Below are 25,258 nucleotides of genomic sequence, written 5' to 3' on the forward strand. Positions count from 1 at the left end.
AATTGCATCCTAAGACACAGTTACAGTTTAGCCCACATATATCGAAGTTGCAAAAAAAGCCTAAAAGTTCGATATAACATGTAATTCGATGTAAAACTTGCAGTAAATTTAACACAAAATCTCATTGAGATGGAAAAAAATGTATCTCTATGGTAAGCATTTACTGTGTGCAGATTATCAAGTGAAATAGTTGTGAATTTATTATGTTTCTTCATCCTCATTGCCTAGAAAAAAACTCATTTTTCATTGTTACTAATGGACTTTAAACAGCTGAGACCTCAGCCTGCTATTGACGTGCAATATGTCGACGAACCATGTTGAGCGCACAAAGCATGTGGGCACATGTTCTCTCAATTCCACATCACAATTCGCATTAGTGCGGTTCTGGTTACTCTCAACATCGGCAATGATGTGTTCGCCTGCAAGCTCTTCCACAGTCTTAACATCATCATCCGCAGAGACGAATTCATCTACAGCTGCCCCATCGTAAATAGCACCAGAAAATTCGGACAACTGGTTACGCAAATCATCATAACCCACGAGCTCTGACAAAGCAGAAACCAGAATGTCGGAAGCAGTTTTCTATAGTTTTGGTTTTGGAATCATTCCACAATTCAACCAGTATAGACAGGGTGCCTATGAGGTCGATTTTAGGTCTGTTCCAGTCCTGGTTCTGCAGAAGCCATTCAGTCAGCTGTTTCCTACAACTAACTTTCACTGCGCGGATTACCCCCTGGTCCAAGGGTTTTAGCACCAGTGTAGCTTTCGGTGGTAGGAAGCCAAGTGCGATGTTGCTTAAACTTGCACTGAAGCGCTAGGCACAGCCATTGTCTATAGTGAGGCAGACATCGAGGAACCATTTGTACGCAGCTGCCCGAACATGTTCTTATGGTGCTGTATGTACACATCTGCCGCGAGTGCCAGGTCTCTTCTCCACTTTGGCCCGAACGTCATCCTTGTTCTTTAGAATGTTGCTCAGCGTGCCTCTAGGAATCCTATGCACTGCGGCGACTTAGGATTTCTTCTCATCTCGTTCAACTCGCGTGATAATTTCCAGCTTCGTAGAAAAGGGGAGTTTCTGCCGTCCGTTTCGCGGCTATCATCGTGTGCATGTGGAGGCTAACGAAAACCATGCGAAACTGCCAGTGGCAGCACGATGCACCGGGCGAACTGTGGGACGTGGGCACAACTGCCCAATGCACGATTTGTACGCATCCGCTGCTTGTCATGGAAAATCCACTTCATCATTGGTCTGAGCATGCCAGTGGGAAACTGAACCCCCGGTGTGTTGAGGAAAACCAAGCTTCTTGAGTCGCCTGTTGTTTCCCAAAGTTCGATCTATCGGATGTGGCTAATTTTTGTATGATGAAGCCATATATTTTCCTATGCATTCAGGTTATAGCTTTATGGTGCACAGAAATTATTCTATATAAATGATAATTCGATCTAACCGAGTTCGATATAATTGAGTTCGAGTTAATTGGGTTCGACTGTAGTTGCTTAAAAGTAGTGAATGCCAAATGTGCTTTAATTTTGAAGCATCGACTGTAGTATATTGTTTCTTAGTGCTGGGGACACCATTGTTTTAAAGAAACAAGATTTGCTGGAGCTGATTGTGATATGTACAGACTCTCTGTGGAGCTTTATGCCATTGTTTTTCTTTTACTTTGAAATTTGGAGAACGTGTACAGATTTGCTTTTTATGTGTGTGTTTGCACACAGGTGGATACAAATGCTACTCTTGACGTGCAGACAAATGATTTTTTGTTATTTTTCCTTCTATTTTGCTTTCTGTATTGAATTGTTTGGTTATGCCAGAATCCTTTATCATGATTTGTGGTTTGCTTTTCTGGATATTTATGGTAAGATATATCGTATTTACACGATTGTAAGTCGACCTATTTTTAAATTTCGAAAATCCAAAGCGTTGGGGTCGACTTACAATCGAAACGCAAACATCACGCGATAAGTAAATGCGAGACAAACGAGATATCAGGCATGCTACAGCAGGGTTGCATTTTTGCTGTATGACTCCACCGCATCGCTCTTGGTGCTGGCTTTGAGCAGCTGCTATGTCAACGCGCAAAACTGGCATCCCCTCCGCCGATGGATGCTATTGATAAGCAGCACACTGGCACCCCACACGTGGCTGCTGACTGCGGTTCCTGATATGCGGCGGCGGCCCGATAACGCAACTATGGGAAGCTCAAGTGTCCAACAAGTTTCCTTTTTACTTTCAAATGCGCGCTCGGTGCTTAAGGGAGCGTTGATAGTTGATGGAAGGGCCGCTGTTCTAATCGAGGTGGCACCCCCACTCGGAACGGCAGCGGTGTTGGTAGCCGACGGAAGAGCCGATGTCATTCACGAATAGTTTCTCTTTGGCTATGACGCATTTGAATACTGCCGGCCGCGTTTCACAAGTTTTTGTTGTAGTGCTTCGTTAGTCATCATTTGTGCTCCAGGTACGACATGCGACCGGCGCTTGTTCACGGCTACCTTCAAGATGGCTGCCATTTTTTATGCTGAAGAAACAAACAGCCGCGCGCTGGGCCGCAAGTTCGACGTTCACAACGGGTGATACAGGTGTGGCAGCTGCAGCGAGGAAAATTTTCAGCTGTTCCACGCGATATCGTGATCTGGCTGTTTGCGAAGTGCGAGATTTCGCTAATGGACAATGATAGAACGACGTACTGTGGGACCGCAGCAACAATCACGACAGCAGTGCTAGTGATGACGATGGCGCAAGTGTGGACGAGTAGTCCAGTGACTAATACATTTTCATTTTGGAATGTGCCCGCGCGCTGCAGCCGATAGCACAGCGGCCACTGGATATTGCTATCGTGTTCAACTATTCAAGGCCAAACTTAAACAACCTCAGAAGTTTTTTTATTTTTCGGAAATGTGATTTGGGGGAGGTCAACTTACAATTGTGTAAATACGGTGTATAGCTTTATTTTGTATTGTAAAGCTTTCTTCAGCTGTTAAGTTTATGTGATAACAGGCTTCTCTTGCAGTTTTATTGCAATATGAAGACTAGAGATACGGTTAAGACAGAGTTAATATACCTTGGATCTAGTTTTGAATTGACACCCTAAGTGTCGTTTCTCAGGAGTCTCTATGTTAGGCTCCTTAACTCATTTGAGATGAATTTTTCTTTTGCAGGATGATTTTGGCATGCAGACTGAAGAAGAGGTTGTGAAGGTGCTATTTACTTTGTTGCATTTCTTACTCAGATCTAATCGTTTGCTCTTTTACTTAATTTTCTTATTGTATTTCAGTACCCTCTCACATGCTTCCTAGTTAAATTTTGAGCAAAGTAATGTCAGTGAATGAGAACTGTATAGAGATATTATGTACATTTTATGCACAAGCAGCATGTCGTGAACAATTTAATTGTGCTGTTGTTGATGCACATAACAAACTGGCATGGAAATGAAAATTGAGAATGCTGTAAAGACAAGGGGTGTGTGAAAATTTGATAATATTGAATATTCGGTAGAATTGTAAAATATTCTATAGTATGGTATTCGAAATCTCTGAAGTATTTTTCTCGACCGAATAATGCTTCTGGAACACTTGCTTCATATGGTTTCGGTTCAGTCTACTCAATCCTTTGGGATGGCTTTGCAGCATATGCGCTGCCAAAGCCATGACACCGTGAACACCTGCCAGGTTTACGTGCTGCATGCCTGTATGCCCGTGTGTACATCGAAACCAGCCTACGTATGTGTGTGGCAACAGATGTGAGGGGAAGAAAGTGTGGCACCCAGATCTGCACCTGTAGTGTGTCTGTGCCCGTGTTATTCGCAATGCACATGTGCCAGAACCAGTATGGCGGCATGCACAGTTGAAAGACACATGGCTCCCATGACTTTCCTGGGACAAGTCTGAGCTGACTGCAGCTGCTGCAGCCATTCTTCTCTGCATGAAATTTATAATCAAGTGGACCATGCGAGCAGCAAGGGAAGCTAACATGAGACACATGGGATGGGTGCCCCTTTCCGACGCTTCATGCAAGATAGCACTGGGCACTGAGGCGCGTGATGTGTGTGGGCCTAGCAGCTAGGTGCTCGTGGAGGCACCGCTGAAAAAGCAACAGCTGCGCAGCGACGCATTTGCAATTGAGAGCACCTCTCAGAGGTCCCACACCCTGGAATACATTGGCACCGCATGTAGGATGACCCCCCAAATTTCCAACGGCTATTTTTTTCAGAAAGGCAACACAGCTTTAGTGATTTTGGCAAAGCTTCAATGCCCACTCTTCTTTTTTCACGTAATGACTGTGTGTTGAAAAAAATATGTGATTTTGAGAATGCTTATTATTGTGCCGTGCAACCTTTTTGTGCGCCAGAAGTATTTGAAATATTCTCTGCGAAATTGTTCAGCGGAAATTACTGTTCATTTAGAATCGGCTTCAAACCAGAAAAACCACTATTCGCAGTGTTAGCTGACACTCAATGGATATTGGAAAACTAATTTATTGAGGTCGCTGTAAGAAAATTTAGAAATATCTCAGTCCACGCTTTCGATGAAGATCGCGCCTGTGCGAACTGAGCTGTTGCTGATGCGTCCACTCGACGTGAATTTCCCCTCGCTGTCTGTGTAGTCTGTCCTTTTTCTCCCTTCGGTCACGTGTCTACTCCTCTCCCTTTGAAGCGGGGGGGGGAGAGTCGGCGGGGTCTCTCTGGCATGTCCAGGTGCGGTGAGCTCTCGTGGGAGTCTGCATTCCTCTGGCTACCAATTCGGAGAAACTGCGGTTTGTCCGAGGGTCGACGCTGTCACTGCGACGAATCGAAGGAATGTGTTTCTTCGGCATGTATTTCGTCAGCAACATGCTGACACGGCCCTCCCAAATGTTGCGCCTGTCCTCAGGTGCAAGCGTTTCGGGGAGATGACGCCAACTCATCTCTGAGCCCTCCCTCATGATGTCGTCGATGACGTCCTCCATGATCGGCATCGGGAATGAAGGGTTAATTGTCTTCTCGTTGAGTTTGCGATAGTCGTGCACCATCTTTCGTGGGGTCGTCGGGTGGAGCGGTTGGTCTACCACGATCGTTGGAGCGCTGTATTCGCTCTCGCTTTGTCGGATTACACCCTTGGTAAGGTAGTCGTCCACCTGTTCTCTAATAAACTGGCGGTCAGCAGGAGAACACCTGTACGGTCTAGATGTGACCGGCACGCTGTCCCGCAGTTCGATGCTGTGTTCGGCGTGTGGACACATACCCAGTGCATCTGCTTTCGACGTGAAAGCTTGATGGTGCGTATGTAAGATAGATCTTAGCACATCTTTTTGGCTTTTGCTTGCTTGCGAAGTCATTTTTGACACCGCCTCTTCTACAAGTGTCGTGAAGTTGTCATTGGGGCAAAGGTCCTTCGCACTCAACTGCACAAAGCTACTGTTGTCAGGAGCAGGATCATTAGCCTGACGGCAAAACGAAGCCACTAAAGCCTCTCCCGTGTGTTTTATAGAGTTTGAAGTCTTCCCCCGCGAGCTAGATGGTGCGTTGACGATACTGGTGACATGCACGAGAGTCACGTCGTTAGTCGGGTGACAAGTCACATCGACGTTAGCAGCGCGGCGCCAATCTGATCCGAGAATAAGATCGATCGATTCCGATAGCGGCGTTACGATGACGTCTTGGAGGCACACTTTCGTCGCTCCAACTTCAACATGCAGCATTGCCGCGCGCGTGGTTCTTATGCAGTGGTTCAAGACCTGAATTTCCTCCGAAGGCAATCGAGAGTGCGTGCGAATGTCTGGGCTCAGGGCATCTTCGCTTCATATTGACACGGCTCCACTGTCGATACAGATCTTGAGTGGTCTGTTATTTACTTGGCCGGTAACGATTGGCAGCGTGCCGCCGGTAGAGTGCAGAAAGCAATTCACTTGCCTGATGGGTGGCCCGTCTCGGTTGGCATTGTTGCCGCTGCCGGATCGTCATTGCTCCGCCCTGATGGTGGCTGCGGTCTTTGGCTTGCTGCACTCGCGGGACAGGTGGCCAGTGTCGCCGTAGTTGAAGCACGCCCCTGCTGTGCCGTATCTTTGCTGCAAAGGTCGTGAGTACTCATGCCCTCTGTTGTTCTGAGGAGCGTTGACCATCTCGACCCATCTAGCTTGGCCTCGTCTCGTCGAAGGTTCATCCTTGGCGTCGCAGGTGTCCAGGGTTATGCAGCGTCGCGAGTCAAGTTGGGCCGCGCGGTCGATCAGCTCTGTCACCAACCATGGTGCGACACTGCACCGCAAGTGGATTCGCCCAGGTGTCGTCTATACCACTCAGGATGAGGGAGATCCTTTTCCTCTGTAGCCAGTGGGTACGGCACCTTGTGAAGTACTGCGTTCTTTGAGTACAGGTACTCCATGATCGACTCGGAAGCTTCAAGGCGTCGTTTCGCTTGGAGGTCAAGAAAATCTTGCATCGAGAGCTTTCGTTTGAAACGGGAGGCGAGGGCTTCTTTCCACTCGGGCCAGGTGTCGCACCTCGCTCCATAGGAGCTGTTCCAGTCCCTTGCGACTCCTGTCAGACGTGTCGCTGCACTGGCCAGCGTTAACGACTCCGTCCAGTGCGCCAGTGCTGCGATGCATTCAACCTGGGAGATCCAGCCGTGCACACTCTGCTGCGGAGTTCTGTCATAAAGCGGTATGGCGGATGACGTGTTGCTCATTGAGTGGATCTACACTGGTGCTGTGGCTGCGGGGTTTCTCGTCAACGCAGTGGCTAGCTGCGCCTGAGTGGTGACGATCATTCCCAGTATTGCTGCCATGCTCGGTGTCCTGTCACTGGCGGCGCAAGGCGGCGGTATGTGGGCACTCCCGTTCAGCCCCGAGTCGTAGCGTGCGCGACTGTCACTTGCCGTTGGCGAGCCATCCGTCGTTCCAGCTATCGTTCCATCAGCAGTAGCTGAAAATTGCGTGGGGCTTCGTCCGGAACTTGTGATGTTTTCCGTCGGCGTTGGGACAACTGGGCTGGCGTTGCCGTACACTCCGGGTGCGATGGACGTGGTAGCCTGAGCGAGGTGCGCTTGGACGATCTTTACCTCGGCACGGTGCTCCTTGATTGTGGACAGCGCCTCCAGGTACGCCTGCCTGTCGTCTTCGTTGGCATCCTGGCTTATCGTTGGCGGGTCCATCTCATCGGAGGCTTGTTGACGAATGTTGTCTTCGAGGATTCGTGAGATCAGATCGTCCTTTCCTCCGGAGCATGGTAGTCCACGGCATTTCAGTTCGTCCACAAGCTGTTTCTTCGTAACGGTGCCCTGGAGATTGCGGTCTACCGAGGACAGCGGCGAGTAGACGATTCTTGAGTCGGAGTCCGTCGACGGGGTTATTGCATCTTCAGAGATTGTGTATGACTGAGATCCTATCGACAGCACCATCCCAACAAACACAAAACCTCCCAGAAATATTCGATCAGGACATCTGGAATGTCCTCAGGAGGTTCTCATTTTTCCCGAAGATGTCCAAAAAACGTCCCCACAGCTAGCAGTGTCCAAAAAGTTGTGAATTCCAGGGACATTCCCAAAAGGTTAATGCTAGTTTTCTCGGCTCTGGTTCAATAAAATTATTTCTTCTTTTTCATGCAGTCTTCAGGCATCTAAGTGCACATATGTGCCAAATTTCAGGCACATGCTTACGTTACAGGTGGTGTAATACATCTGTCAACTCGTGTGAATGCTTGCTGGCTAGGCCATTCACACTTACCTGTTTACATGAAATGTGCTTTAACAAGGTGAGAATTTGGGCTGGTTGGTGCATGATCTTGTGACGGGAGCAGCGCAGCACGAGACGAAGAGAGAGGCGGCACACGACGCTGAATAACAACCAGATTTTTAGTGCACGTTCGTCGAATATATACATCTCGCTCGTATAAGAAGGAAAAGAAAGAAGCATGAAAAACGCATAAGATGTACACGTGGTGAAATATTAAGACATCGCACGCAGATAAACAATTTCTCTGTCACGAAGCATTATTGAAGGTATGCAGATGCATATGTCGCTCTTTAGTAGGATGTTGAAGGCTTCTTCAATCTCCCTGGTCCGTTGATCAAAATACGACGGCATGACCATTGTGTTGATAAGCTGCGGTGCGCATTCATGCTCTCTGCAATATTTTGCTAATTCACTGCTGATGGCGTCCTTTGGGGATCTTTTGTGCTCTCGAAGCCGTTTATTCAAACAGCTCCTTGTTTGACCAATGTATGTGCGTCCCCATGACTGAGGTATTTCATAAACCCCGCTTTTCACACATTTCACGTTTTTTTTGTGTTTTTTCTTGCATTGATTTTTTTCTTTGCTCGCTGTTGACTTTGGCGCACAGGCTTTTTAACTTGTTGGGTGCTGACATGAGCACTTTTACACCAGCTCTTGCTCTTACTCTTTGAAACTGTGTGAAATGCCATTAATGCAAGGAATGACCGCGTACAGCTTCCTTTATTCTGATGTGGTTGTGACATATTTTCTGTCTCTAGGTGCTTGAAGAATCCCTTCTGCGACACTGGATAGCAGTCTCATCGGGCAAACTGCTGCATTCAGTCAATGGTTCTGGGTGTCAAAACTGCCTTGAACCTCATGATGACAGGATCTCGTCAATGCAGCTCTCATTGCTGTTTTTTCTACCCCCGCTTGATGATCTTGGAGTGCGCAGATGTGTAGGGGAGCAGTCCCTTCTAGCTTCGTGGTCCGTACCGACAGCATATGTGAGCGCCTAGAAAGGCTAGCGTCAAGTCAAGAAATCGCATAACGTTGTTTTCTTAGATTTCACTTGTTATTTCTAGTGCTAGTTCTTCTAGTCCTTAGCAAAAGTAGCAATGAGAGCCGCTTTGACGAGATCCTGTCATCAGGAAGTTCGAGGAAGTTTTGGCGCCCAGAACAGTCGGCTGAAAGCAGCAGTTTACCCAACGAGACTGCTATTCAGTGTCGCAGAAGGGATTTTGCAAGCACTTAGAGGCAAAAAATATGTCACAACCACATCAGAAGAAAGGAAGCCGTACGCGGTCATTCCTTACATTATTGGCATTTCCCACAGTCTCAAAAAGGTAGGCGCAAGAGCTGGTGTAAAAGTGCTCATGTCAGCACCCAACAAATTAAGAAGCCTGTGCGCCAAAGTCAACAGCGATCAAAGAAAAATATAAATGCAAGAAAAAGCACCGAAAATAAAACATGTGAAATATGTGAAAAGCGGGGTTTAGGAAATACCTCTGTCTTGCGGAAAAAACAGCGCACCTTTAAACACGGACAGAGGCAGATATAACGACACAGCGCTGTGTCGTTATATCTGCCCCTGTCCGTGTCTAAAGATGCGCTGTTTTTTCCAAATATGAGCTACCAACTAGCCCGTTTGACCACCCTTGCTCTGTCATGCGGACGCATGTATATTGGTCAAACAGGGCACTGTTTGAATGAATGGCTTCGAGAGCACAAAATATCCCTAAATGGCGCCATCAGCAGTGAATTAGCAAAACATTGCAGAGAGCATGAATGCGCTCCGCAGCTTATCAACATAATGGTCATCCAGTCGTATTTTAACGGACCGCCTTCAACATCGGGCAAAAGAGTGACGTATATGTGTCAGCATACTTTCAATAGCGTTTCGTGACAGTGAAATTGATTATCTGCGTGCGTTGTCCTAATCTTTTACCATGTGTACATCTTATGCGTTTGTCATGCTTCTGTCCTTTCCTTATTGCACGAGCGAGATGTATATATTCGACCGAACATGGATTAAAAATCTGGTTGTTAGCGTTGATTCCCACCTCTCTCTTCTTTGTTTCATGCTGCGCTGCTCCCGCCACAAGAACATGAAATGTGCTAAAATTTTACACACAAAGAAAATATTAATTCAAAAAGTCGCCCAATCCTGCCCATATAACAGGAAATAGCAGCGCAATGCAGATGTAATTTCAGTTTATTAGATGTGCTCTTTGCATTTAAATGAACACAAATGGGAGACGCATATGTATGCACCATTTAAGACAATGTACGGAGCACTACGATACCAGCAAATAATAATAATTGCCAAGATTTCCTCTAGCTTTGAGAAATCGGAAAAAAAAATGGAGCAATAAAAACATAATACAGGCTGAAAATTGATGCACCTTAAGCAAACATTCTAAATGGTAAAAAAGCATATATGCACACGCAAAAGCAAACGCATGTAGAGAGCAACATGGGTGCCAAAAGGAAAGACGATATGGGCGTACGATACAGATACGCGGTTTCAGGTTACGGACATTCTCCAGGGTGAAACCTCCCTCTCGCTTTGCCTCTCACACGAGCCTCGGGATAATCTTGAGCGTGTTATCAGAACAGGAAAAAAACTACTTCTACGAGGCGAATATAAAAAACGAGCATAAACCACATACCTTGACGACGTTGCAAACAGAAACCCGGGGAGAAATAGAATGCTGCAACTATATATATGAGTACAACGCAGCCTTCTGTCCTGCGCCTTCTCACGGCACAGCGAACGCTCAAACACACGCGTTACATCCTCGTTACACCACCGTTTTATTTTTTTGTGACTAAGTGTGGAGATAAGACTGCTTGGAGTCGGATGGAAAGGGGGGATGTCTTAAGGTAGGAGCCCTGGCTCGCCGCACCCATGGTACATCAGACCACGCGTGTGACACAATACGGCGTGGGAGGCGAGATCAAGGTGATCAAGGCACAAGTAATCCGGTGGGGGTGGGTTGGGAGTCAGCGAAGCGAACACAACACAAACTATACTGCTGCGACAGGACGGCAATGTAGGTAGAGCAGGTTAATCCATGGGCACACGCAGCAAGAGTCTGGTGGGCTTCCGAAGATCTCTCCCGCCTATGACCACAGTGGACGGCCACGCTGCCACCAACAACACGCCACAGTCGTCGGAGTCGCTGAGGGATGCAGAGTGCGCGCTAGGAGTCTCCCATTGCCTTGAAATCCGCTGCCGCGAACGACGCCTGTAAGAGTGCCATTATGGTGTAGGGCCGTGAAGCTGTGCAAAAGACGCAATGCGCCACGCGCCGCTGCACCAGTTCCAAAAGGCATTATGTGGGCACGCCGAGGTACGCGGGAAAGCTGCCATGAATCCGCAGCTGTGAAGTTCACGACAGCCCAGCGATGAGAGCAAGAGCTGCTGCGCGCTGGGGCTTGCACGCGAGCAGCTTGGGGCTGCGCGAATACATGTGCGCAAGATGGCTTCTGTCCAGCGAAGAAGCCGGGCGAGTGACGGGAGGCCCATTACTGCATCTCTGCTAGACAGCGGCGCAGGGAGGACTGCTGGTAGTTGGAGATGCCTGCAGGGACCGCCACACCGTGCTGAATTTGGAAACACTATTGAAGATGGGCACGTTGGTGACCGCCGCTCCTGGCGATGCGATGAAAAGGCAGACCGCCATCGCCTGCCTGCCTGCAGCGTGGAGCCGACGGCCCACGAGAGAGACGCGAGGTGAACTGCGCTTCCTTCGGCCGTTCGAACAAAACTGTCTGATCTCTCAAAACGGCGAGTGCAAGCGCAAAACCTTCTCTCCCCGTAGCATTTGGCGCAATGGAGAGAGAAAAGGGAACGAGGAATCAATTTGTATTTTTTGTTGAAAAACATTGGTCCCAAAAACGTTCTCCCAGTTACCTTTCTGGGACCAAAATGCTGATTTGTTTTTGTTTTTGCTTAACACCCTCCAAAAAATGTTTCTAATACATTAGTGGCCGCACTTCTCTTTTGCTTGTGTTTCTATGTCCTGCCTCTACGGCCTGGAAATGTTCGATAAATGTTGTACTGGGACAGGGACATTCCATCCTGGGCACTCCTGGGGAGGTACGTTGTTTGCTGGGATGTTAGCTGACACTCAATGGATATTGGAGAACTAATTTATTGAGGTCGCTGTAAGAAAATTTATAAAGATCTTAGTCCACGCTTTTGATGAAGATTGCGACTGTGCGAACAGAGCTGTTGCTGATGCGTCCACTCGGTGTCGATTCCCCCTCGCTGTCTGTGTAGTCTCCTTTTTCTCCCTTTGGTCACGTGTCTTCTCCTCTCCCTTCGAAGCGGGGGGGAGAGTCGGCGGGGTCTCTTTGGCATGTCCAGGTGCGGTGAGCTCTCGTGGGAGTATGCATTCCTCTGGCTACCAATTCGGAGAAAGTGCGTTTTGTCCGAGTGTCGACGCTGTCACCGCGACGAATCGAAGGAATGTGTTTTTTCGGCATGTATTTCGTCAGCAACATGCTGACAGCAGCAAGTAAAAACTCTGGAAGGCCTTAAAATTCATTTGAATTGATCTCTTTATTTATCAAATAATATGCCACTTATGAAGCGACAAATGTCCCTCAAAGGAGACTCTTCAGCCAATGGCATCGACTGTTTTTCATAACATTGTGGTTAATCTCATTGGACCTGCTGGCAGGGGGTTGCAGATGAAAAGATAGCCAAAGCCTGAAAACCGGTCAATGCTATTGGCTGAGGGGCATCTGCTGCTTCGTTCATTAGTTCTATCCAACTATAGTTTTTTTTCGTGAGCTGTCAAAATTGTGAAATTTTGTTCTTTCAAAATTTATCCACTTTTTCCACTTTTTGCGACTAGTAAACTTCTTCAGACAAACTCTTTGGTCTTGTGGAAAAGTAAAGGTTACTTCTTTTTTAGTAGTGGGGCTCCTTTAACTTTTTGCATAGTTTCATTAAAAACAATTATATTCATTAGATCATATTTCCATCATTAATTTAAAACAACCTTGGTACACCTTTGACTGTATCTGGTTTAACTCAGTCTTGAATTAGCCGGCATGGCAAGACTGCCTCTTGCATAAAGATTGTGATGTTCATTTTAAGTTAAAGTTTTAATTTACTTTCTGGTGTGGAGATTTTATTCATGAGGCTGTAGACTCATGTGCAATTTGGCTGCTCATGTTCGAGCTAAGGAAGTATAACAAACAAGTCGTGAGAAAGAAGGTTGCAAAGAGGGCAGGTACCTGCCCGACTTGCTAGTTGTGGCAATAGAAACGTGTTTCTATTGCCACTGAAGTTGATTTGAAGCACCTGCCAGTGGTGAACAGTGCATACCCTGTTGTCACAACTGAGAAATAATCACAGGATAAAAATGGCACACACAACAAAGAAAATGAAATTATGTTTATTATAGAATATTAAATTGCATTTCTTTAGCTTGAATTCACAAAGCTTTTGCTGTGGGCTCATTTTGTCAGTGTGCTCAACTGTAATCACACACTTGGGTTATATTTTCAGGTCACTGATGCAGTGCAGACTGATGGATGCCTGGTGCCCAAGGTAAGACTCTCTCTTGCTTGTTGCTAGCATTACACAACAATTGAGGTCAAGACCACAGATGTTCTGTGCCACTTGTGTAGGTAGGTTGGCAGACTTGGACATGTATTGCCCTGAGATTGCATGCACCGTACTCCATTTCACCAACTCCGTGCAATGCTGTAGAAGCTGGAAGCTGTGTGGAGTGTCTGAGCACTAGAACATGTGCAGTAAGTTGTAGTGATCTGGTAGCGAGGTGCTGGAAGTGGTAAGGGAATACGTCTACTTAGGGCATGTAGTGTCGGCTGATCTAGATCATGAGAGGGATATAACCAGAAGAATAAGAATGGGGTGGAGCACATGTGGCAGGATTCCTCAGATCATGAATGGAAATTTACCAATATCCCTCAAGAGAAAAGTATACAACACCTGTATCTTACTGGTAGTCACCTATGGGGCAGAAACGTGGAGGCTAACGAAAAGGGTTCAGCTTAAGTTAAGGACAGTGCAGCGCACTAATGAAAGGAAAATGATAGGGGTAACATTGAGACAGGAAGAGGGTAGGGTGGATGAGGGAACAAATGCAGGTTAACGGCATCCTAGTCTAATTCAATTAAGAGGAGGAAATGAACTTGGGCAGGGCATGTAATGCAAAGGAAAGATAACTGCTGGTCCTTAAGAGTAACAGAATGGATTCCAAGAGAAGGCAAACGTAGCAGGGGACAGCAGAAGGTTGGTGGGCGGATGAGATTAAGAAGTTTGCAGGTATAAGGGGGCCACGGCTGGCAAAGGACACGGTTAATTGGAGAGATATGGAAGTGGCCTTTGTCCTGCAGTAGGCATAGTCAGGCTGATGATGATTTTGTGAAAATGTATAATGTGTTTTTGCCCAAGAAAATGAGGTTACTTGAGAGTTATCGCTAGTTCCACTCTGTTCATGTTTTTGCTTCTTATTCTTGCTGGGTTGTTTTTATGCATGCATGACCTGACCCACTCCTATATGATCCTGAACAAGGCTCACATTACTACTATATAAATAAAATAAATAATGGAGAGAGAGAGAGGAGGGCTTATTGACGACAAAGGCAGATAGGCTGGCCTGAAAAATAATTATCTGACCTGCTACTTTGCAGTTGGGAACAGGAAGAGGGGAATAAAGAGGGTTACGATGGGGTATGATGATGATGGCAGGAGGCAGATGATAAAATACATAAAACAAAACAAGGCACACTTTCTAACATCAGAAACGCGAGGCAAGGTCCGTGTCGCTTAAAAAGCATGAGAGCTAGCGCTCGCGTTGCCCGTACAGTTTTCAAACTATCTGGCCAAGCTCCGAAGATCAAATCCTCCGGTAGGGGCCTTGTGTCCATAGACCTCAAAGCAGATGCGAGCATGAGTCTTTCATGTGCATATGCTGGACACGCCATTAAAACATGTTCTATAGTCTCTAGCACGCCACATCTGGTACAGTCCGGGGGGTCCGCTTGTCCAATTAAGCGCAAGTATTTGCGCATGAAGGCGACGTTTAAACGTAATATATGGATTAGGCATGCAATAGGGAGTGGTATTCCGCGATGAACAGAAAAGGTCATCGTTGGAGTTAGCCGTTTAAGGCGGATGTGTCGAGTATCTGGCAGGGCCCAGTACTTAGCTGTACCCCATCTACTTACGGGGGTTCAAGAGACGCACAGAAGCAGCAGCAAAGCACAGCTTTATTCGGGGCTTACAGAACATCTCTCAAAACTATACAAATATAGCAGTGGCAGAAAGCGTACAATCCTGACTTCGCACTAGTACAGTGCCGCGCCAAGTGGAGTCCATAAGCAAACGTGTCAGCTCTGCGGGGAAAACCATGGTTATTAAAAAAAGCGACGCTAATTTTAACCTAACATGTTCAAAGACACAATGGAAATGCGATTAACTTATAAGTGAAGTGTACAACTGCTGCTGTCATAACGCAGATTTCTTCCATCGCGTCGTATGGTAGCTAGCAAGCTTTTGCTTTATTTCGATTTTCTTTTTGCAGCGGTGTCACGCATTCCAGACGAGGCCCACCAGAGAGGCAAAGGGAGCGAGGATACTAGCGTTGGCACCAGCACAGACATTTTATGCATGCGGCGAGGCAACCAAACAGAAATAACTAACATACACAAAGAGAAAAAATGCGGGCACTACAAGCGCGTGCGCGCATACAAAAGCACTATAGGGAGGGAGGTCACAAATACCATGCTTGGCTACAATCGGGAATTGATAACAATCAAAGACACTAGGCTCGTGCGTCTAAATTTAAAGCACAATTTAAAATCCCCGGGATCTGATCGCCAAGTCAGAGCAAACATACTTAGTACGAATGTCGCTTTGCTTACGGTGCATGGTCGGCCTGGTCGGTTGGTGCCGTTAACAGTCAGAGCACTGGGGGCCGTCGGAGGAGCGGAACTAGTGGATGTAAATCCTGTAGGTGAAAGATCTTTCCGTGTAAAGGTCGCTGCCACTGCTGGGGTCAACTGTTCGGTGCTGCCGACAGGACGAGGACCGTGGGACAGAAAGCCGTGGTACCGATGCAAAGACGTCAAAGCCTCTTCCCAGGCGAGTGGCGCTGCCTTAGCTCCGGGTGAATACATTCTCCACAGAACGGGCAGCAGCGTCGCCGTCCTCACTCTGTTAGATCTATTTCGTCCTCCGGCACACCAGTCTTCTGTCGCGTAATTCTCCTATCACTGCATTAGCATCATAGTCCTCTTTATTCGGCGAAAACGCCGTGGTCTGTGTGTCCAAAGCCTGCACCCACACGAACTTCCCCTCCGGAAGCGTTCGCCCACCTGAAATGTCTACGCAGCTGCGGAACGGAAAAGCGACGGCGTGATCTAATTCCAAGACGCAATTTGAAGGCGATCACTGTAAAAGTGAAATGCAAAACTACTGCTGCTAAAGAATGCTTGTCACGTTACATCGTATGACAACCTGCCCATATCCCACCTACTCCCTTCTATATTTCATGTTTTTTCTTTGCTTCTCGTCGTATCCGTACAAATTTTTCTCTTCTTGAATTGTGAAAGCTGGCTGCAATTAGAACCTCCGCTAAGTCACCAATAGTTTATGTAGATAAAAATACCAGGTAGAAACGGCACCAGCATCCATGCAGAGAAAAAGAAAACTTGGGCGACGCTTAAGTTCTCCTTAGGAGTACTATGCGATAGCATTAGGTATCCCTCCCGCGCAAGTACTCAGTCTCTTTCTAAGATTCATACATTTCACTTCTGACGCAGTAGTGCAGAGTTTAAGCGATACGCCACTGCCCCGGCAGGTGGCTGTTTGAAACACAGCTACAGGTGTGGCTTGTGAGCCCCAGGTTTTTCATCCCGTGCTGCAGTAAGGCTTGTTTTTGCTCAAATAGTGCTTCGCGACGCTGTCTGTTCCTAGAACAATGGACTGGTGCGCAATGCCAGGATGGGCAAGTGGCAATTGCATTTTTTAAAAAAATCCCGCTATCGCACCTCGCGGCGACCAGCGCTGTCGGGATTGAGCAAATCCTGGCAGACTGCGTCATATCACGCATGTGAAGTCAGCAGCTGGGTGTGATCATTGGTTCGCCATGCCAACGTGACCAAACGCATCGGCCCGTAATTACCGAAATAAAAGCGCTAGATGCTTTAAATTTTTGCTTTTTTCTGAAACGTTTCTCAGCTTAGCGATTAAAATAATCGTTTATGTGCATGCTTACCCGGTTATTGTGTGTGCAGCAATAAAAATTAGTACTCCACTTCCAGTTTTCGACACTGTAGTGTGCTCGTACCAATTCAAGGGACCGGAAAAACACAGCGGTACACAAAAGAAACACACAACCACACATAGCTGCGCGCACACGTGCAGTGGCTCTTTCCAAACACCGGAGAGTTCTTGGGTCCGCACTTCGGCCGTTGAAACCATATGGTTGTGGCTGTGGGGATGAAAAACCGCAAGAACAAAAGGAGACACACTACGGTCGCCTCTTTCACAGGCACGAAAAGGACGCTCGCTAACATATGCAAAGATTCGGAATTTTAGAAGCGGTGCTTCCAGCGATTTCGCTCGCGACCTCTGTCGCATGCGCTATCAGAATGAATGGGCCGTGCTGTGTTGTTGGCCAGGGACCATGATGTTACCATTCGGCACGGTCTGCCAAAAGATGAAGGCACTATCTGACCCAAGCGCATCGGACTCTAGCTGCCAGTAGGACAAGCTCCCCTATGTCTGTGGCCGGTATTTCTCGTCTATTAGTGCGGCGGTCAGGTGCGGATATGAAGAAGCTAAGGGTGAAGCCGAGAGCTCTGTCGATGTTATTTCTTCAAACTACGAAAGTAAGTATTACTGCATGCAATACCGCAATGCAGCGATCGAATAACGTATGCAACTGCGATGACTGGTCACAACACCAGCCCCGTCTATATTTTTTTATCTCGTTAGCTAACGGATGAAATGCACACGGAACTATAGCGACTATAATAAATATATGTATGCTCGTCGTGCGAATGCCGTGGAGAATCACCTATGCCGTACGTGTACCTACGTGATTTGGCCGCAAGCTGCAGTCTCCGCGACATCAAACAGAGGCATTTCAGTCATTCCCAAGGAAGTAGCTATACCGCAAAAAAAATTGCGATAGTGGCCCTCAAAGTCTGCGTCGTCATCCATTTTGTTGCGAAGGAAAATGCGTGCATAGAAAAGCGTCATGTTTGTAAACAAAGGTGGCGCTGCGGTCGGGAGCTATGCGGTGTGTAGGCAAAAACACAGAATGCCTACACTGCACCAAGCGACGTTCTTTGAAACCAACTCACATATGTGAATATTTCAAAGCGTACGCGTTTCTTGTGGTTAGAAACATGTTTGTTGATGCTCGGCTCGGAGAGTAGTTTTGCAGTCTTTCAACCTGTTCGCCAGACGGAATTAGATGGACAGACTATCCGATTGCTAGTCCAAGGTGGCGACGCGATGCACAACGCGAAGTAGCTTTTTCACATGACAAACATTGTGATGTGCTTTCTATTTTCGCCGAGCAAATTCACTCCGGAGACAGTAACAGTAAAAATTACTGAACATTTAAGTCCTATCGCTGCTTTGAATAAGGCAATGCGATCCGAGAGCTGCACAATCGCATACGTAGATGTTTTCCTCGAGCTCCACACGATATTTGCGCTCACTTTGCTAAGCTATATACGTAAATAATTTTGCTTCCTAATTAAGAACTTGCGTTAATGTGCGCGTATTGTGCTTGATCGTAATGGCTTAGTCTGTGGTATTTGTTGTGTTCGCCAAGTTCTGATTGACCTGCAATGGGGAAATTCAAATAATCTCGGAACTAACAATGCGTCACTTTGCCTAGATCCCAGCGACACTGGACCACTGTTGAAACGATACACTTGTCGAAGGTCGCGAAAATGAAAATAGAGAAAAAAACAAACTACGCGTAGTGCGTGCTAATACCCGAGTCCGCTGCTACTTGAAACGTCGCACGCCTCGCGGCATGCTGCACACTGGAGGCGACTTGCTGCAGCCTTTTTTTTTTTTGCGCGCGCGTGCGAAGCGAAGCTCGGGACATTGTCCGGGTGATTAGCATCTCAAAATGGCCTCCTCCGTTCAACTTACCATCACAAGGACACGGAATATCGCGCCTGGATATATGTTGAGAGCACAACAATGTGAAGGATTTGCAGGCGTTACTTGATTCTTGCACTCTTCGTCATGCTACCAGAGAGCAACCATGCGGATTAAGAGACACGAACTAACTGATTATTTTTGAGTGCAGAAACGCAAAGGTAGCCGTGAAGCCGATCTGTCGATGTACTTGTTCTGCTCCTTGTCCCCTGCCCGTTGCTTTCGCCGCGCCTATCTGACTGCAATAAACTTGCGGAAACTTATGACGCTTCCTTCCTTCTGCATTGCAGCTCGACCAACAGCACTACAATTTATCGGCGCACTATAAATTATGCCAAAAAACATGCAAGTGTGGCGCACTGAATACGGACGGTCCCGCTTTTTGCCTACACAATGAAACTCACTGCTAATGCCAGTGCCGTCGCACCTCCTTGGCGTCACGGTCTGACGCTTGTATACAAGCTGCCAGTTATGGGAGAGTTTTTATTCGGAAAAATTTCATGACTGTAATGGCATACGATTGTTAGTGTGGTTGGGAAAAGTAACGTTATATAGGCAGGTCGCCATTCAAAAGCATTAAAACAATTAGGAAGATATTGAAAGCAGCTGGGCTACTACTTTTTCTTTGTTTACTTTTTTTAACTATCAGCTCACTGGGCAGAACTTTCTAATGAAACTGATTTCTCTTCTCTGGCAGCAGTTGATAACATAATTTTAAGTACTCAGTGAACTGAAAAGGCATCTTGATATAGCAGTGTGCAAAAATTTAGAGCATGTTACTCACTTATGCAACAATTAAATTTCCATCAGTTCTTCATAATATAAAAAAAATGAACACTATATCACAAAAAACATTTTGCTTGCATTTCAGTGCTGGTTTATCTTGAGTGTTCTTGGTCTTTTATTTTACCATGCCCTGCAGTTTTTTTACTGCTTCAGCAAAATGAGGTAGCTGTCTTGTTTCATATACAAATCACAGAGTATAAAAATTATGTGCTTCCTTATGATGCTCCAAGAGCCCCAATTGTAAGAAATGGAAGTTGCTCAAGGAGTCAGTATGTTGTAATTTTTTGTTCCTTTCACAGTCACATCCAGTGCCAAACAGTGTAGCGATGGAGAAGCAAGGACTCGGGAAGTACCTGGAGACCATTGATAATGCAGGTGTCACCACATGCTCTCTGGCCACAGGTAACACCCCAGGGTTCTGCACATTGCTAAGACATGAAAAGGCTTTGTGTTATGTTTTGCTAATACCCCTTTCACACGGGCATTTTCAACTGGTCAGTGAGTCAAAGGCCTTCGAATGTAATAATAATGCGTTTATTTATCAGAGTTACATATGATTAAGTCAGGTCTGCCTAACCCAATACATCTGTACCCGGCAGTACAGGAGGGACGGGGAGGCAACTTGTAGGCATGGAATTAAAAAGAAGAGGTACAAACAGGCGTGACAATATGAACATAAACAGTGTTCAAACATGACATATTTTTAAGTATAATTTCAAACAAAAAACATGTTAGCTCTTAAATAACTCTTTAAAGGGGGCACTGACGAAATGAAAAACGTAGTAACAGGCAATGAGCTAAAAACTGAGGGTACTGTTACGGACGGCAACAGCCCGTCTGGATTGGCAACCGCGACAGAAGGTCTCGCCTTCTCGCAGCCAACACGTACGCTCCTTCAGGATGGTTCCGAGCCACGCGATAGTGATCGCTCCTACCCTTCCCACCAAGGACCTTGTGGAGTGTCGTCTGGTTGGATTCTGGGAACCAAGGGAGCAGAGGCCTGAAAGACGCCACCTCAGCGAACGAGCGGCAGTTACCTTCCCCAATTGTCGTGGCTATGTGGGGGGAACAATGGGGCCTCGTTTCCACTGGAAGACGGACAGCGTGCCTAGTACCGCGAAAGGGCTAGCGGTCATTGTCCGCAATCTTCGCAGGCATCTCAAAGGACGAAACAGCCCCTTGCGATCTAGCCTGGCGCGGCGGCTGACATCTAATGGTGTGTTCAACTGGTCACTTTAGATCGCTCTAAAGTGCTCCGAGAGGCGACCGCACATTCGGCTGGTCGCAACCGGCCGCTCTGATACATTCTTTCTGAGCGCTCGCCTCCAGTTCACAGCGCTCTGACGCGCTCCGAGAAAAAAGTCGGAGCGGCTCCGAAATCAGTTCGTGTGACAGAGCCACTTCCACCATTTCGCGAAAGCGGTGCGAGGCCTCGGCGTCCACTACGCGTATAGGCAGAAGCAAGTGCAGGCTTTTGATGCAGTCACGCTTGCTGCGTTGTGTTTTGCGGGTGCCGTGCTGTGTGAGGCAAAATGTTCAAGAATTGCCGGATAAGCATACGCTAGGAACGCAGTCTGTATTGCTGTCGCATGACAATAGTGACTCCAGCAGCAGCTCAGACGAGGACAGAAGTGCTATCCACAAGGCGATGTTAGAAAAATGAACGTCCCGTGGGATGGAAAGCCGGGGTAGCGATCGATACAGGCTAAGTTGTGACCGCGATGCAAACTATGTGCGACCACGTGCGGCTGAAGGTAATCAAGGGACCTTACGTGCGGCTACTGTTGACAGCAGCGGTGCCGCGTCGTGATTCCGGAAGTTACGTGCTCCTTCTGCCCCTTGCACTTCCGCTCTAAAAACTCGCTGACCATTCGGCTTGACTAGTCTCGCTATGCGCTCAGAGCAAGAGCGGCTCCCACTCTGCCAGATCCTAACCGGATAGCGGGAGCGACCAGTCGAAGGCACCATAAGGAAGAACAGCTGTCAGCAGCGCCTGGGAACCTTCGGCTCGCCAGATAAAGCATCACCCTCCGCAGTCGACGTGGACCTGACGGTATCCTCTCTCCCAGGCTCGACATGTGACGGGGGCATGTCTCTATGTGCGGTGGAGTGAGTTTGTGCACGTGAATGAAAGTTTCAGGCCACTCCCAGCCCGGCGAGGGCGTCAACCTAGGGAATTTAGGGACGAAGAACGGTATAAAACTCGACAGCGAGTCCAGTGAAGATTCCTCCAATCTGATCCTGCCTTATGATCCTCCCTTAAGATCCTTCATTCAGAGATATCCCACTTTTGATGCTGTGAAATGTAAATTAACCCTACTGTACTGTTTCCTTCCTTAACGGAGTCCGACAACGTCATTCAGAGACGGGACTTGCAGTGCTGGAGGAGTCAGCCTACTCAAGGGCTCTGAGTCTCCAACTCTGGTGGCACCAGTGAGATTGAAGCGCAATCATTAACACTGGTGGCGTGCGATGGACTTGGAACCCAATCCCCAACAGTACATAGTGCATTTTTATTGATTTCAAAGTGGATTTTTTTATTGATTTTTTATTTATTGATTTTTATTGATTGATTGATACATTTCAGAAATGTATATGTTTGTAGCAGGAGGGGCACAGTCATTCATTTCACAAATTACAAGCATATACAGATAATACCAGAGAAAAACAAGAGCTATAGAGCCACAATGGGTGTAGCAGCGAGGGACAGCATATCTTGACTGATGGCGAAAGGAACATACAGGTACATCAGTAGTAAGAAAATGACTTTGCCAAAAATGAGTGCAAACAACGCTGTGAAGGAACAGAGCATCAGATGGGGGAAGTTGCAAAACAGAAAAGAAATTACTATTTGGCAGAATATCTGCAACAGATCTATGCTATAGATCAGAGAATGTGCTTAAGGATTGAGTTTAAAAGTACGGAATGGTGGGCAAGTTGGTTACTACTATCCATGGTAAAACAGCACGGAAAAACACAAGGACGGAACAAACACGACGACACGAGCGCTGACTTTCAACTGGTGATTTATTACGCACATGTGTACATATACTATTCCCGCCGAACACTAAAAAGTACAAAAAATATTGAAGCACTGCGTCATCACTGAACATCTTAAAACTACATTACTACAAATGCATGCTCCAAAAAAGCGATTTCGCAGTTAGCCAGTGATAATGAGGGCTTGCTAATGCATGCTGAACCCCCTTGTCAATGTTATATGCCTATACTAGTTCCCTTACTATCTGATCCTTATGTTTGAAGATGACGGATGTCTGCTGAAGCAATGGGGCGCACATGTGCTTAGGTTGCCTGCAGTGCAGCGCTAAATTCGAACGGACTGCCCTGGCCAAAGAATTATGATGCTCCCTCAGGCGTTCGTTGAGACAACGTCCAGTCTGGCCGACATACCATCCACCGCATGAAAGGGGGATCTTGTATACAACACCTTCGACGCACTCAGCCCTCCTCTTCACGTGTGCTGTGGTACAACTACCACCGATCCTCCTTCCTAGTAGGGCCTCTCGCTTCCGCTGCACAGCTCGGCAAATGTTGCTTAAGTTTAATTTCGATTGCCACAGAGAGGAGCAACGAAAAAATAGATCAACTCCATATATTATAGCATAATAAATGACCAAATTTGTGATTTATTTAAGTTGAGGGGAACAAGATTTTAATATTATATAATACACATGATGAATCACGCAGTTTGTTGCGTAGAAAGGTTAAATGGCATTTCCAAGAAATACCACTGTTGAACAGAATTCCTAGTTATTTCACATTATCAGAAAATATAAGTGGACACGGCGGACCCAGGACCAACAAGTCACTAACGAGGACTCTGTTCTATGTTGCGCAGGTTATCCTGGCGATCACGAGCGGAACACATGTGGCCTGATGACATCTGTTGCTGCGACAGAACCTGGCAGTTCATAAAGCATCAGTGGTGAAGACGTCAAGAAGAGTTGAGACACACTGCAGCACAGAACTTGACAGAAAGAAAGAACAATGCACGATATTCAAAGTCATCATGAACGGCTAACCAAACGACTTTATTCAAAAAATCATTCGACGTCAAAAACACGACATTCGTCAAGAAATCAACGCACAAAGACCAACGCCACTGCCAAAATACGTCATTTTACCTTATGTCGGAGGTGTCAGCGAAACCATCGCCCGAATCCTGAAAAAAGGGGGTCTCCAGGTTGCGCACAAGTCCACAAACACTGCTGCGCTTTGCCTACCTGTTTCCAAAGACCGGCCGCGGAGAGAAAGAGCCCAAGGCAGTCTCTACAAAATTCCTTCCGCTTACTATGACGCAAGCTACATCGGCGAAACCAAAAATTTCAAAGAAAGAATTCGGCAACATAAAAACGACTTCCAGCAACTTTGCAAGAGAGCGCAATCCTGTAGCCGAACATTCCGAGGACTCCGACCATAGAATCAACTTCAAACATAACCCGCACCTTCGGAACCAAATTACCACAAAAAGCTCCTTCTGGAATCTTGTCACATTCAAGCTAGAGTCATTAAATAAAACTAAATAAATAAAAGATAGCCGCTGGTCTTTGTGGGTAACAGAGTGGATTCCAAGAGAAGGCAAGCGTAGCATAGGGCGGCAGAAGGTTAGGTGGCCGGATGAGATTACGAAGTTTGCAGGCATAGGGTCGGCGCAGCTGGCAAAGGACAGGGTCAATTGGAGAGAGATGAGGCCTTTGCCCTGCAGTGGGCGTAGTCAGGCTGATGATGATGAAACATTTATTGCCATATTTTGCACACAACCACTCTGGTATTACGGCCGCTGGTCTTTCATACTATGGCAGGTACCTCACCTTACTCATCAGGCATGGTCCAAGCATTCATGTGCTGTTTTTCCGGGACAAGTGCACCTGCCAGAAGAGTGCTGTCAGAGTTCCTATTTCTAAGATATAGAAAATCAGTAAACTCTATAGCGTAATACTTACTTGTTTCGACCTCTACTTCCATTCCCAGTGGAGATGACTCTCAGGTAACCAACCACTTCAGTAGCGCATGGCAGTGCTAAAAAGCAGAAATACATCTTTATCGCAACTGTTTACATTAGTATCACTCAGCAAAGCAGCTTTGGTTCGATTGATTTCATTAACATTATTTGACAGTTGCACTTAAACACACTGAGTCACTCTGACGTCACGCTAACAGCGACCTAGCATCGTGACCTATTACAGTCACCCTCCTGTCTCTTCATAAACCAGTTTCCTATCGGCAATAAAGGCTGTTTTTCGCTGACTGCCGGCCTGCTTACACGCACCTGAAATGTAAACATCACGTGGTCGATTAAGGAAATGATTCCTATACAATCAAGAAGTCACACTAATAGAATGACAGGTTCGACGACAAATACAACGTAATTATTTTGTTATACGGGCTTCTGGAAAGTTGAAACGCTTTCATATTTTTGATATTTAATATCTTTAACACAACTCCCGGCCAAATTATGTCTACAACTATATACTTCAAGTTCACTGCACAAAAAAGATGAACAGAGTAAAACGCATGACACAATGCGTCACGTACCCTATTCTGTTACTCCTTGTCTTTTTCTTTCGTGCCATGAGCTTGAATTATAG

General features: G+C 46.6%; 1 long non-coding RNA gene across 1 annotated transcript; it reads left to right on the forward strand.

Moving 5' to 3' along the window:
• The first annotated feature begins 3,110 nt into the window (after positions 1-3,110).
• LOC144096935 (uncharacterized) lies at positions 3,111-24,896 on the forward strand. Its single transcript, XR_013306875.1, has 4 exons — positions 3,111-3,201; positions 13,215-13,256; positions 19,949-20,051; positions 23,509-24,896. It is a non-coding gene; the product is annotated as an uncharacterized LOC144096935 (long non-coding RNA).
• Positions 24,897-25,258: the final 362 nt, after the last annotated feature.

This window comes from Amblyomma americanum, chromosome 1 (genome assembly GCF_052857255.1).
Source record: "Amblyomma americanum isolate KBUSLIRL-KWMA chromosome 1, ASM5285725v1, whole genome shotgun sequence".
In the NCBI taxonomy this organism is placed as follows: Eukaryota; Metazoa; Arthropoda; class Arachnida; order Ixodida; family Ixodidae; genus Amblyomma; species Amblyomma americanum.